We start from the raw sequence: 14837 nt of genomic DNA, 5'->3' as shown, positions 1-14837 counted from the left end.
TCAATTATACATAGTGTCCTCCAATCTTGTGAGCAGTGGAAGTAAATTAATTAGCTGCACAAAGGCGAAGTTCACATAACCTCATTGGCCACCGGTGAGAATTTCACAAGCGGTTCTAAACGCTGTCTGCGCACACGGGGCTAGATTCAAATAGATCAGCGGATCTTTAGATCCGCGTAATCTATCTTATTTACGATCCGCCAGCGCAATTTTTTGAGGCAAGTGCTGTATTCAGAAAGCACTTACCTCGAAACTTGCGCCGGCGGATCGTAACTCCCCTGGCGGAATTCGAATTCCGCGGCTAGGGGGGGTGTATTATTTAAATCAGGCGCGTCCCCGATCGTACTGCGCCTGCACCGGCCGCGATTTTTCCCAGTGCGCATGCTCCAAATGACGTCGCTAGGACGTCATTGGTTTCGACGTGAACGTAAATTACGTATTCGCGACCGACTTATGCAAACGACGTAAAAATTCAAAACTCGGCGCGGGAACGACGGCCATACTTAACATTGGATACGCCGCATATAGCAGGGGTAAGTATACGCCGAAAAAAGCCGAACGCAAACGACGTAAAAAAAAAACGACGGGCGGGCGTTCGTTTCTGAATCGGCAGAAATCGGAATTTGCATATTCGTCGCGTAAAAAAACGAAACGTCACCTAGCGACCGGCGGGAGATTGCAGCCTAAGATCCGACGGTGTAAGTCACTTACACCTGTTGGATCTAAGGGAGATCTATGCGTAACTGATTCTTATGAATCAGTCGCATAGATCCCACCGTCGGATCTCAGAGATACGACGGCGTATCAGGAGATACGCCGTCGTATCTCTTTCTGAATCTCCCCCACGGTGTGCAAACAACAGCAGCTGTCAGTGGAGGCTTTACGTATTTGTACTCTGTAAAAATTTGTGGTCGGTGCCGCTGCTATTCGCATTTAACCTCTGAGCCGTTCTATGGGAATTGAGCCCCTGACCGATACTGGATGCAGACTTTGTGCTTTCGGGGTTAGAGTTTCTGCGGAGTTCTAACCGCACACAAACTGGCCGCAGCTAATCGACCACTTTGTATGCAGTCATAGCACAGAGTGTTGCTGCATTCAGAGGCGACATTTAGCCGTTTCTTAACACAGCAAGCTATGCGCCCTTGGCCACCCGTGTAAATGTAGACTATAACAATGGACTATGAGCCAACTGTCCATCTTGGCACCTGCTGTGATCTTTTATGCTTCTCATGCAGCAGCTGTAAACTTTAACTGGATGACATTTAGCTTTCTATGTGTGTATCAGAAAGAATTGCCTTTCAACTTTTTCACGACCATGTTGTAGCTGTCAATCATATGGCGTCCTCCCATTCTCGCACTGCTTGCATGCCCCCTGCAGCATGCGTTGGCAGTGATCTGTGATTGGGGTAAAAAGCGGCGGCTCTTTACCACGTGATCAGCTGTGTCCAATTACAGCTGATCACGGATGTAAACAGGATTTGCCAGTTATCGGTAATCCTCCTGTCACACTGACAGCACTTTAGGAGAGGAGAGCCGAAAACCGGCACATCTGAGTGAGTGAGTAAAAAACGTATATAGCGCAACACATGCGAACTGAATCGCCTCAGGGGGGTTTTAACCCTTTCATGGGTGAAACCCTTTGACCTCAGAAGAGATGGGTTTTAATCCTTCTTCTGAAGGCCAAGTGGTCCACCTCCAAACGGATGGTGGTTGGTAGAGCGTTCCACAGTCGTGGTCCCTGGAGGGCAAACCTTCGATCTCCTTTGGACTTGTCTTTGGGAATCTGGACAAGGTTTTGATTGGTGGATCGCAGAATACGATTGGTGTTGTGAGCTTTTATTCTTTCGCATAGATATTGGGGGGCGTTTCCCTGAATACATTTATGCATTAGGCACAGTGCCTTGAAGGAGATTCTGTCTTTTACCGGCAACCAATGAAGGGATCCTAGTGAAGGTGAGATTGATTTCCATGTTTTTTTGCCGGTCACTAATCATGCGGCCGTATTTTGAACGACTTGCAGACGAGTGATTTGGAATTTGGGAAGTCCGAGGTAGAGGGCATTTGCATAGTCAAGTCTGGAATTGATAATTGTTCCCACCACGACTTCAATGTCCTCTTTCAGGATAAAGGGGGTGAGTCTGCGTAGTAGGAGCAGCAGATGGTGCGATCCGCTGACTACTGACCCTATTTGTGCATCCATTGTCATGTTGGTATCAAAGATGACTCCAAGACTTTTGACTTTGGTGCTAGGGGTGATAGTTTTACCCAGAATGGGCGGGGGTGACCATGTTGTCGTTGGATGATTTTTCTGGTTGGCTTGAAACAGGAGAAGTTCTGTTTTCGAACCGTTGAGTTTAAGATAACTCGTTGTCATCCAGTTTTCTATCAGAGTAAGGCATTTCTCAAGTCCGTGAGAATGATCCTTTTTGTTGCATATGCGAAAATACAGTTGTGTATCATCAGCATAAGAGTGATAAAGTAACTTCTGGTTGCTGATGATTTCAAAAAGAGGGCGGAGATAAATATTGAACAGAACCGGCGACAAAGGGGATCCCTGAGTGACTCCACATGATACCATCCGTTTTTCAGAAGTGAAAGGCCCCAGTTTCACTATTTGTGATCGGTTTTCCAAGAAGGAGGAGAACCAAGCTAAATCACATTCCGTGACTACCAGAAGACAAGATTCTCCTTCGTCTGCAGCCTCTAGAGCGTCATCCCATATTTTGAGCAGCGCCGTTTCTGTTCCATGACCAGGACGGAAACCCGAGGTGGGCACCGTGCCCTCCTTGAATGATTGGTTTAAGAGCTGCGTGATAGATGGTGCCAATATGTCGGCACACTCTTTCAGCAGTTTGGTGGGGATGATATCATTTGGCGCTGAGCTGTTTTGCACAGTACAGATGCTATTTTTAGTAGCCTCGATGGAAATTGGTTTTAGAGAGAAATTGGTTGATTGGGATGGTTTTATGTGGGTAATTGGTTTGGGCTTTGGTGAGGGGTTGCTGACGGCTCTATTTTGCTGAATCAATTTTATTGATGAAATAATCCGATAATTCATTGCAAAATTCTTGTGAGTTGGAATTGGGGGCCTCTAAACAAACTGGGTTCATAGTCTGAGTAACAGGTTTGAAGAGTTCCCGGGGGCGGTTTAGGGCATTTGCGATGGTGTTGGAGATGTGATTTTTTTTGGCCATAAAGATTTCTTTGTGGTATTTCTTGGTTATTATCTTATAGGTGGTGTGGTTTTCCTCTGACAAGCTTCTTTTCCAAGCAGCTTCTGCTCTTCTACGCTTTTGCTTTAGCAACGATAGCTGGTTATTAAACCAGCTGGCACTGTTTTTCTGGATGCATGTTTTGCGTTTTGGTGCTACTAAGTCAGCTGACTGTAGTAGAGCCTTGTTGATGGCGTTGAGTGTATCTTGGCTGTTTGCTGTTGTTGGATTGTTTTTATTTTGTTCCCTAGTGTAGTTTTGAAGAGTTCCGAGTGGAGCTTCTTCTGAGATCTAGTCCAGTGAGTTGTCACCAGTTTTATCGTTGTTTTAAAGGGGGAGTTTTTGGTAATTGTGAATTTAATAGCATGGTTGCGGCTCATTTTCCCACGACGTCTATTTCCACATCTTGTTTGAAAATGAGATTGAGCAAATGACCTGAGGTATGAGTGGGCCCATGTACTAGTTGCTGCAGACCTAAACCTTCCAGATGGTCAATGCAGGTGTCGGCAACGAGGTCTAGTGAGGAGTTGGCCCAGAGGTTGAAGTCTCCAAGCATCAAGAGGTGTTTGATGTTTAGGGTATAGGTGGAGATGAACTCTGTTAGTGACGTGAGAAGGTGCGTTTTTGGACCGGGAGGTCTATAGCAGAGAAGAATGTGGACAGTGTCTTGGGGATTTGTTTGCAGTTGCAGAGTGAGGGTTTCCATGAATGGAAGCAAGTTTTGAAGGACGGGTTTGGTGATCAAGAGGTGAATCTTGTGGATCACCGCCAGGCCTCCTCCTCTTTGCCCCACTCTGTTTTGCGTTTGAATACGATAATTTGCTGGCACCAATTCTCCTAGAATGGTGTTACAGTCATCTGAGAGCCAGCTTTCTGTGATAAAAAGGCAGTCTAAATCGTATTGTAGGATGAAATCATGGATTTCTTGTCTGTGTTTTACTGCCGATCTTGTGTTAACCAAAGCGCATGATATTCGCTACGGCTGTGGTGCGTGTGTATGGTTTTCGACTGTGGATCGTCGATTGATTCTGAGCAGTCGCTCACTGTTCAGAACTTTTTTTGTGCCCGCTGGTAATATTGAGGCAGATGGTTTTAAGTCCCAGATGGATTCAGCAGAATATCTGAGATTAGGCATAATAGCAGAAAATGTGGGGGGCAGTGGTATTAACAGGGGAGGTATTTGATAGTAATGAGGAAGGAAGATTTCCAAGTGGCCTCCACTCGCTAAGTCTTCCCTCCCCGCTTGATCCAGAGGAAGGCGAAAAAACCCCGGCAGTGCTGTAACGAATCTGCGGCGCACAGGGAAAAAAATTCCTTCCTGATCCCGCAACGGTGATCGGCGAGCCCTGGATCAAACCGAATGATTGAAGTCCCTTGATTTATGGCTACTAGCGCCAATGGAGGGGGGGTGTGGGGGGGGGTATGCGGACCCCTGAGTTCCCAGGTAGGGAGCCAAGTAGGGGTGAGTGGTGGGGGTAACTGTGATTGCTGCAGCCAGATGGCTACCGCGCAGGGCCTAAGCATAAGCCAGGGCCTGAGGTTGGGGGTACTGCGGGAAGACAGGTGGAGCATCTGCTGGGGCGGCGAGGGATGACAGTGGGTTTAGAGAGGTTTGCGGGGGGGGGCATTGACAGTGTGAATGTGGTCTGTACTAGGCCGTGGCTGAAGCCGCGGACTTTCCTAGTTGCCGCTGCCCTGCCCTGACCTGTGGCGCGGTGGGGGGGGGAGAGGATGGGGAGATAATCAGGGAGGTTATGAGGGCTGATGTGGGGTGTGGGGGAGTACAGAATCGGCCGTTTCTCAGGCCGCATCACCGCCGGGCACAGCCGCGGCTTAACAGACTCCTGCACTATTCACACTATTGTACATTACATACCTCTGACCAAAGTGATCATTGTCTCCACAGTTGCTGGTTGCTAATCAGTCCCTGGCTTTTTTAACGACGGTGTTCTTTAACCACTTAAGCCCCGGACCTTTAGGCAGCTAAATGCCCAGGCCAGGTTTTGCGATTCGGCACTGCGTCGCTTTAACAGACAATTGCGCGGTCATGCGACGTGGCTCCCCACAAATAGAGCTTTCTTTTGGTGGTATTTGATCACCTCTGCGGTTTTTATTTTTTGCGATATAAACAAAAATAGAGCGACAATTTTGAAAAAAATTCAATATTTTTTACTTTTTGCTGTAATAAATATCCCCCAAAAACATATATAACATTTTTTTTTCCTCAGTTTAGACCGATACGCATTCAAAAAAAATTGCAATAAGCGTTTATCGATTGGTTTACGGAAAATTTATAGCGTTTACAAAATAGGGGATATTTTTATTGCATTTTTATAAAAAAAAAAAAAATTAATTACTAATGACGGCGATCAGCGATTTTTTTCGTGACTGCGACATTATGGCGGACACTTCGGACAATTTTGACACATTTTTGGGACCATTGTCATTTTCACAGCAAAAAATGCATTTAAATGGCATTGTTTATTGTGAAAATGACAGTTGCAGTTTGGGAGTTAACCACAGGTGGCGCTGAACGTGTTAGGCTTCACCTAGTGTGTGTTTACAACAGTAGGGGGGTGTGGCTGTAGGTCTGATGTCATCGATTGTGTCTCCCCTATAAAGGGGATGACACGATCGATGCGCCGCCACAGTGAAGCACGGGGAAGCCGTGTTTACAAACGGCTCTCCCCGTTCTTCAGCTCCGGGGAGCGATCACGACGGAGCGGCTATAAACGAATAGCAGCGCCGACGTCCCGGATCACTCCCCGAGGTAAGCCGCACGCAGCGGGGGTTCCTGACCGGACCCGCGGAAAGGCAAGGACGTATATATACGCCCATCTGCCTGTCCGTGCCATTTTGCGGATGTAAATAGGCGTGCGGCAGGCGTTAAGTGGTTAAGGTAGGCTCAGACAGAGTTGGCTGTCTGTTTATTTTCAGTGCACATAAAATTATATGTAATGGTAGCGTTTCATTTTTTTTAAATAGTGCTGATGGGTATGCATATCTGTGAGACTACTTCTTGTGGCACAGCAATCAAAGCCTCTTTTATGAGTTCACGAAGGTTTAATTTATTAAACCATACTCCATTCACTGTTCTCTGTAATAGGGCCAGCACCCAGTGTTCACCGTGATGTGCTGTGCATGCCACATTACTGATCAAGTTTGGGTGCCCAAAGGTGCCCCAGGTCTTGTATAGTTCTAGCAACACCCCTGTATTATACCCAGGCCCACCAACCCCATAAGGTAAGCAATACTCCACTCCTGGGCTAATTTAACCTAACATTTAAACAGGCTGTTTTGCAAAGTATTCATTGATTTTTATTTTTTTAGAAGAATCGTCCATCTTACTACCCCCCCTGTTCACTCCCACTCCAAGGTCTTTAACAATCCTATCGTCTATAGTGTATACTAAAAAAAAAAAAAAAAATGCCATGCGCCAGTAAAGTGTTTGGGTTTGGCTTGAAGAAAAGGTGGCAACCCTACTAGAATCAGAGGTTGTCCAGGAGGCCTAGACGAACCATCGGGGATCCAGTCCCCACACTGCATGACAGGTATGCTCAAGCTGTCAGTGGGTGACACTATCTGAACTGACTGGGAGGATTCACTCAATCTAATTTCACAAATCTCAAATTGTCAAGCCTGTGGCAGAGGCCTGTTCCTCCCAGTGATCCTTAAGTGGCGCTCCAGCTGCCAGGCCTGTGATAGACACCTGTCCGGGGGCACTTTACCCACCCTGATTGTGGTGGCGACGAATTGGGTTACATTATTGCTGATCTATGCTCTCTTTCATATCCAAGGCCTGATACTAAAGTTTCTCTACGCTCATCAACTTTTCTCTATTGTGTGTCATGTTGATGTTGGCCATGTTAGGCCTTGAAATAAAGCATTGAAAACTCAATTGACGTCTGGACACTTGCAGGTAGATTCAGAGACGTTGGCTTAACTTTGCGGCGGCGTAGCTTAGCCTGTTTAGGCTACGCCGCCGTAAGTTAGCTAGGCAAGTACATGATTCACAATGTACTTGCCTGCTATGTTACGGCGGTGTAGCCTAAAGCGGGCGGGCATAAGGGCGCCGAATTCAAATGTGTGTAAGGGGGGCATGTTTTATGTTAATAAGGCTTGACCTTAAGTTTTTAACTTTTTATTCTTACTGCGCATGCGCCGGGCGCCTACATTTCCCAGTGTGCATTGCAGCTGAGGGGGCGTGTTTTATGTTAATATGCTTTGACCCGACGTGATTGACGTTTTTTTTAACCTGCCTGGCGGTATTCCCGAGTCTGACTCGGGGTTGGATTTTCCTGCTGCGAGCGGTAACCCCGAGTCAGACTCGGGCTTGCCTCGCTAGATCCACAGGCACTGTTTACTTACCTTGTCCCTGGATCCAGCGATGCCACCACGCTGTGTGAGCGAGCGGGACCTCACTCAATTCACACAGTGTCCTCCTGTGCCGCCGATCTCCGTTCCCTGCGACGTTACGACGCACGGGGACGGAGAACGGCGCCAAATTAAAAAAAGTAAACAAACACATTACATACAGTATACTGTAATCTTATAGATTACAGTACTGTATGTAATAAAAACACCCCCCCCCTTGTCCCTAGTGGTCTGCCCAGTGCCCTACATGTACTTTTATATAATAAAAACTGTTCTTTCTGCCTGCAAACTGTAGATTGTCCATAGCAACCAAAAGTGTCCCTTTATGTCAAAAATAGTTTTAGATCAGCTAGAAAACAGCGATAATAAATTATAATCACTTGCAGAATTGTGCGATAGCGATTTGTGGGGAAATTCGTCATAAAAAAAAAAAAAATGACAGCGACAATTCTGCAACTGAGCAAATTTCAGTGATTTTGATTTGATTACATTATTGAATATTTTTTATTATAAGTATATTATTATTTGTTATAATTATTTATAATTATTTATTATATTATAATTTATAATTTTGTTTTTAAAAAAATGTCATACCCGGGATGCCTATTAGAATCTTGTTTGGTCAGATTTAAGTGAGTTATTTCTAAAAATTACAGACCTACAATATAAAACGCCAAATTTCCTTGCAAATAATGGTACCGCTTTCAGCATGTTTTTTCTGAAAGAATCATACCGCCAGGGAGGTTAAACTACGCATGCGCCGGGCGCCTACATTTCCCAGTGTGCATTGCGGCTACGTCCGCCGCACGGGCCTATTGATTTTGACGTGGACGTAAACGACGTAAATCGCTATTCGCAGGCGACTTACGCAAACAACGTAAAAATTTTGAATCTCGAAGCGGGAACGGCGGCCATACTTTAACATTGTTATTCCATCTAATAGATGGAATAACTTTAGGCCTGATAATGGCTTACGTAAACAGCGTAAATGTACTGCGGCGGCCGGGCGTACGTTCGTGAATTGGCGTATCTACTAATTTCCATATTCTATGCCGACCGCAATGGAAGCGCCACCTAGCGGCCATCCGAAATATTGCAACCTAAGATAGGACGGCGCAAGCCGTTCTATCTTAGATATGTTTAAGCGTATCTCTGTTTGAGCATACACTTAAACATAAGTCGGCGTAGATTCTGAGTTAGGTCGGCTTATCTACTGATAAGCCGGCCTAACTCTTACTGAATCTACTTATTGCTCTTTATTCACACTCACAGCTATCACCCCTAGACCAAGTCAAGAAGGTAACTTAAATAGGCCGATCCCAAACTAAACAGCGGATCCTTTGGGGGTGAGCGCTACATGTGGAATCCATTTTTATTAGTTTTGCAAAGTAGAACAGTGTGGTACATATAGAAAACACACAAGTACAAAAAGGACAAGCTGAAAAAAGCTCATAAAACAAATAAAACAAACAGCGCCCTACAGGGAAAGATGAAGAATCAGCACAGCATATCTCGGGAGGGAACAATACAGGCCACTAAGCCCAGAAACTTGTAGAAATGACGGCCATATCCAGTGTAACCAAATACAATTTGTATATAGACAGTATAATAGTCTTCTAGAAGGGAGTGGTAAAGATATGATCTAGCAGAGTTATGCCCTGTACAGCAGGGATGAAAACGGTTAAAAATCCGATCGTGTCCAACGCAGTGACGTAAAACACAACGACCTTCTGAGAAAAATGAAGTTCAATGCTTCCGAGCATGCGTCGACTTGATTCTGAGCATACGTGGATATTTGACCGATGGATTTCCCCACAGACGATCATTTTTTCTATCGTTTTTTAACCATAAGAAAAATTTAAAACAGGTTCTATTTTTTTTCACCGATGGGAAAAAAAACGATAGGGCCCACACACGATCGGTTCGTCCGATGAAACCGGTCCATTGGTCCGTTTTCATCAGACGAACCGATCGTGCGTACAGGGCATAAGCCCATAACCCTTCACAAGGGTCAAGGTGACAATCCCGTCTGGAGGCCAATAAGAAACATATTGAAGATATGAGTGCATGAGAAAGGATAGAAATTGACGATATGAAAGAAGGACAGGGAGAGAAGAGAAAAAAAAGGGGGGAGAAGAGGAAGAGAAAGATAATATAGGAAAAGGGGAGGGAAGGGGAGGGAAGAGAAAACTCAGCACCGCCCCAGGAGCTCGCAAGCTGTGTAACGACACCAGGATTCAGGACATCTACCGTATTTATCGGCGTATATCGTGCACTTTTTTCCCCTTAAAATAAGGGGAAAATCATGGGTGCGCAATATACGCCGTTAGCCGCTTCCCGCGCTCAGTTTGAAATCCTGCGCCGACATATACCGAGTGCAGTACACTCGGGTACATTCGGCTAGGCTCGGCTTCACTCATGCTCACACATAAACGTCACAGAGCGTGAACGCGAGCGAAGCCGAGCCTTGCCGAATGTACTGCACTCGGTGTATGTCGGCGGAGGCGTTCGAACTGAGCGCGGGGACTCGACTTGAGGCGAGCGCTGGAGAAGCCGGGAGGACACCACCGAGGCCGCAGACGAACGCCGGACCGGACGATGGACGCTGGGAAGACACCTAAACTGTAAGTAATAAAATCATATAAAAAATTTTTTTACAGGAATTTCAGGGGCAACTTTAGGGGTGGGCGGTATACGCGGGAGCGCGCTATACCGCAATAAATACGGTATATCTATCCCCAGAATGCCTGTCAATTAAAAAAGGAGGCCAAATTGGAAGAGTACCTGAAATAAGTCCATATTGTCCATGTTGAATTTGAGACCGCTAACTTGAAATCTTTCCATCTACATAAGGATTCCATTTCACAAGCCCAGTGAGGTAAGGAGGAGGAGCCCAATTTTTGCCAGTTACGGGACATAACCGTACATGGAGCAGTCAAGAAGTGGCGGAGTAAGCCCCTCTTATTTTGCTTGTAGGATCCTGGTAGCATAGATAACAGGGTAATAGTTGGAGTGTTGGCAACCCAGTCGCCTACCAATTTGTAGTACAGTTGGAGAATTTTATCACAAAAGGGTTTGAATAAGGGGCATGTTCCCTAAATACGGGTCATAGTACCTGGGGCTGACAGGCAGCACCAGCAAGTATCAGGAATCAAATCATCCATGTTGTGGATTATAGGCGGCAATGATACCATCTGGAAATAATCTTAAGCCTGGTACACACGATCGGATTTTCCGTGGACAAAGCGTAGGACTTTTGTCCGAAGGGCATTGGCCATGAACTTGTCTTGCATACAAACGGCAAAGAATTGTCAGCCAACAAACACAAAAATATGTGGTTGTTCAGCTCTTTAGCGCCACCCTTTGGGCAACTTTTGTTAATGTTGTATTATGGCTAGCATTGCTTCCGAGCATGCGTGTTTGTACTTTGGATTTTCTGTACAAACGATCAGATCATCTGACAGCACACATTTGTTGTCGGAAATTTTTAAAGCATGCTATCCAACATTTGTTGTTGGAAAATCTGACAACAATTGTCCGATGGAGCATACAAATGGTCGGATTTTCCGACAAAAGCCTGCCATCACACAATTCCCGTTAGAAAATCTGATCGTGTGTACAAGGCTTTATAGCTGCGCTCCTGAGCCATGAGGGCTATACGTCAGTATCTTGTCACAGTCTATACAAAATTGCAATATAATATATAACAATTAACCAAATACAAAAAATACAGTGGAACCTGCAGATTACGAGCATAATCCGTTCCAGGAGAATGCTTGTAATCCAAAGTACTTGCATATCAAAGCAAGTTTCCCCATTGAAGTCAATGAAAACGAAAATAATTTGTTCCGCATTGACTTCAATGGCACGCAAATACCGCATGCAGCCAGAGGTTGGGGGTGGGGCCGCCAGAGAGCCTCGGAAGCGGCCTTAAAGGCCTGAGGAAACCTCGGCTGACCTTGGAAAGGCTCGAGAACGGAGTATTTCTGTGTCTTTCCGGGCATTACTGAGCGGCGGCGATCAGCTCCGTTTGGCTCCGTTCGGCTCCGTTCGGCTCCAGCGCCCCCCTCCCCACCTCAGGCCAAACGCGGTACTGCACAACGCTTTGGCCTGAATCCCGCTCGTTTTGCGAGACAACACTCGCAAACCGAGTTAGAATTTTTTTCAATACTGCGAAAACGCTCGTTAACCGCGTTACTTGCAATCCGAGGTTCCACTGTAATTTACAAATTAGGCTGTTTATCCACATATGAAGAACATAAATTAATAAATATAACTAGAAATCGAAAGAAACAACTGCGCTAGGATACAAAGCTGATTAAATAGGTGTAGCCTAAAGCTCTTGTTGTAAAGCAGCAACTAACCCGAGACGACGTGACCTATCACGTAACGCGTAGGGTGGAGCGAGCGGCGTGCTGACGTCATCACCCTCATCTGCTCAATCTCCATACGGACGGGTTTGCCTGTTTGTGTCCGATGTAAATGTGAGTTTTTTACCATTTACTATTTTATCAAATAAACATCATTGGTTTTACACTATGTGAGGCATTAGTTTCCTTGCATGAAACACCATACCAACGAGCATGAAAGCCGTGGAGTCTACCTGATGTTCTACCATACTGCGGATACAGTTGCTGTCATTTGCCCGCTGGGTACTACATACACGCTGGTTCAGGTCCACAGGACCATTGGTTCTGGTAAGCAGTTTACCTATCACACGGTGGTGGATTTCACTTTGGCTCTAGACTCTGTCAAGAGAGTCCAGCTGTTTGGATTATCACATGGGTGTTTTCTTTCACTGAAGTCACTAATGGACTTTTTATGCTTTGAACTTATACCATACATGGTCATTTTTAGTGTTGACATCCATTAATTTTTTTCACTGAGTGATTTACATTTATTTTTGTTTTTACACTTGTGATTTATGAATTTGATTTGTTCACTATTTTTTTCATTGGTCATTTATGATAAATTGTACCATTAATAATATTCTTACACTGTATGTATCTTGTATGTGATACTTCCTTAGCGGAAGTACTCATATTACTACCTCTCAAGGGTGGATTAGGATTTAGCGCAACTACAGTATATATATTTTTTTGAATAAATATAACTGTTCGCCATAGGGTTCAATAACAGAAAAGAAAATGGGAGTGGGGGAGGAAGTCATTGTTACGTACCTGGGTGTGAGCCTGATGCGTGGAGAGAGACCTCCCGTACAATAAGGTGACCAGATTTTTAAAATGAAATACGGGGACATATTTTTTCTTTACTAGTAATGGCAACAATCATCGACTCTCTGCCCGTCGCCGCCCACCTCACAGCCTCTCAAGTCTTACTCTCCGGGCCCCGGCTACTACTGGATGGGGAGGAAGATCACTCCGCCAGGGAAGGCAAGGAGATAGGCAGGTGGCTGGCCAGTATTTGAGCCAAGGCAGAAGAACATGCGAGCGAAGCTGAATGGGCATGCACCCGAAACTGAAGAAATATTCCCTCCTCTCCGACCAGCACATGATCATCAAAAAGGGGCACAGATAATGGGAAAAATACAACCCCCCTATGCTAGTAGGCGGAGCGGGGGGGGTGTAATTTTTTTTTTTTTTTTTTAATTCTGCACTGACTGTCTTTGAAATTGCACCTGCCCCCTATTAAATCCAATCTGGGGACAAAACCAGGGACAGACTTGGTCCGGGGACAGTGTCCTCAATCAGGGGACTGTCCCCTGAAACTGGGGATGTCTGGTCACCCTACCATACAACCCCTGGCTCGGAGACCACTGGAATGGGGACAGTGGTGGTAAGAGCACGGTGAGGTACGGGTGCCTGTTCTGGTAGTTGCTGTTGGTGAAGCTGGAACCGCTGGGCAGGAAGCAGGTGATGCAGGTCAGCAGGGCAGCAGATGCGAATCAGCAGAGCAGCAAAAGCAGGTCATCAGGGCAGCAGATGCAGATCAGCAGAGCAGGTGATGCAGGTCAGCAGAGTCAGGCAGGCCGGGTCATACACTTCAGAGCAACAGCATAAACGGCAGGCAGGAGAATAGTCGGAGTCCAGGCTGGGTCTAAGCAACGGGTAATCAGGCAGAGAACTGAGCAGGGTCAAACAAGCCGAAGTCAGGACTGGAGATAGAAGCAAGGTCAGGAGAAGCCGGGTCATACACTGGAACAGAATGCTTCAAACAGGAACAGGAATACAAGGGAACAGACGCAGATCAAGCCGCGAGGTGCAGCATTCCTACAGCGTCTTTTATAGGCTGCTGGGCGCCAAAGGTGCGTCTAACGCGCGTGCATGCGCACAGGCGCGCAATGGCTATATAGGTGCGTGGAAGGTCCATGGTTGGCGCATGCGCGTAGGCGCACGCCGAGGGGAGCGAGCAGTATGTCCCTGACAGTCATATACACATACAGTACATACAATGAAATTGCTCTTGAGATAATTCAGCTTCAGTCCATGCCCATATAAATATAGCCTAGAGAATGTACAGACCCCCCTTCAGCACAGATGGACCCCCCTTCAGCACAGACCCCCCATTCTGCACAAACCGCTCCATTCAGCACAGATGGACCCCCCTTCAGCACATCCCCCCCATTCAGCACAGACCCCCCCTTCAGCACAGATGGACCCCCATTCAGCACAAACCCCCCCTTTAGCACAGACGGACCCCCCTCCCCCATCCCATTTAGTACCTCATATAGCACGGCATGGGCACAGCAGGTTTCCTCACTCTGCTCGCTGTGTCTGTGTGACATCCGGCCCGGGACTGCTGGGACAGCCCACAGCCGCGAGACTCTTCAACACCTTCTTGATTTTCCAGGGGGGTCAATTGCCCCCCTTTGCCCTATGGAGCGGACGCCCATGCGTATGGGTGTAACATGTAACATGGTCTTAGGCCCCGTACACACGACCAAACATGTCTGCTGAAACTGGTCCGCGGGCCAGTTTCAGCAGACATGTTCGGTCGTGTGTAGGACCGAGCGGACAGGATTCCAGCAAACATTTGCCCGCCAGGCCTTTTCCCAGCGGACAAATATTCCTCGACTTGTTTTAAAACAGCCAGCTGGAATCCTGCCCGCTCGGACATGTTCAGTCGTCTGTACAGACGCATGCGTCGAATGACTTTGACGCATGTGTGGAAGCATTTAACTGGCAGGCCCGCCTACGTCGCCGCGTCATCGTCGCGGCGACACCGCGTATTGTATTGTTTACGCGAGGATTTCTGTACGATGGTTAGTACAGCCATCGTACAGAAATCCCC

This window comes from Rana temporaria, chromosome 12 (genome assembly GCF_905171775.1).
Source record: "Rana temporaria chromosome 12, aRanTem1.1, whole genome shotgun sequence".
NCBI lineage: Eukaryota > Metazoa > Chordata > Amphibia > Anura > Ranidae > Rana > Rana temporaria.
This window is presented reverse-complemented; position numbering follows the sequence as displayed.